Source organism: Nematolebias whitei, chromosome 16 (genome assembly GCF_014905685.2).
Source record: "Nematolebias whitei isolate Nwh7 chromosome 16, NemWhi1, whole genome shotgun sequence".
NCBI lineage: Eukaryota > Metazoa > Chordata > Actinopteri > Cyprinodontiformes > Rivulidae > Nematolebias > Nematolebias whitei.
The window spans coordinates 2,436,774-2,437,815 of NC_056513.1; positions in this window are offsets into that span (position 1 = coordinate 2,436,774).

The window sequence follows — 1,042 nt, forward strand, 5'->3', positions numbered from 1 at the left end:
ATGCTAAAATCCAAAGATTGACCTTCAGAACCTGGTTTGTATCTGGAGTCCAGTTCTCTGGTTCAGTTCGTACGGGGTGCTGTGCTCCGGTGTCCTGCGGGAAAAGGAGGTAGAAGTCACGATTACTTCTGTCTAGTTGGACAAGGTTCATTTCCACTCAAAAAGGAATTACATCTCATAAACTTATGTCCAACAAACACAACAGTTTAGTCTAATTTATTTATCAAATCAAACTTTATAAAACACATTTTGTAAAATAATGTGTAACATAAAAGTGAGCAGTAAAATAATCAACACTGACAAAGCTCTTCTGTCACTGTTTCCCATAGACGTCACAACAATTATATGTGAGGGGGACGTGTCCCCATCACATAAAAAAATACTCATTTGACCCCCCCCCCCCCCCCACACACACACAACACACACACACACACACTTACCATGAAACATTAGTTCACCCAACGCTGTTTCTATTTCTTCGTGAACAAATCCATTCCACTTGGTTAATAGGAGAATACACAAACCACTAAAAGTCCACTCTGGGTTTTTCTGGTTACCTACAAGAGGTCATCTGTCTTGGCAGGGCGCTTATCTCTTTGGGGGGGGGGTTTGTCGACGGGGCTGGTGGAGTAGGGGGAGACACATCTGTATTGTGCGCTAGCTTAGCGCTACATTAGTGCAGGCATTTGTTGAGGGGGATGGGTGAGAGAAGCGGAGCGTGTTCTATTCACACAAGGAGAGCTGTTGGTCAGGTTACTTCTTGTTGCTCTTTAAAATAGTTACTGAATCGAGTGTTTACTGACGTAGGTAAACGTAGACATCCTGTTAAAATACACCAGAATGCAGGAAATTGCATCAAATTTATTCAAAATTTACTGGGGGAGGACCCCCCCGCTATTTGCATTCCATCGTTTGGTGTACAAATTGAGATCTGGATATAAGGTAGATTAATATTTTATATTTAAGTCAGACTTTCAGAAATGCTCATTTTAACTATGTCATTCCTTTTAAATTTGTGTAAATTTAAACACATCAGTTCAAA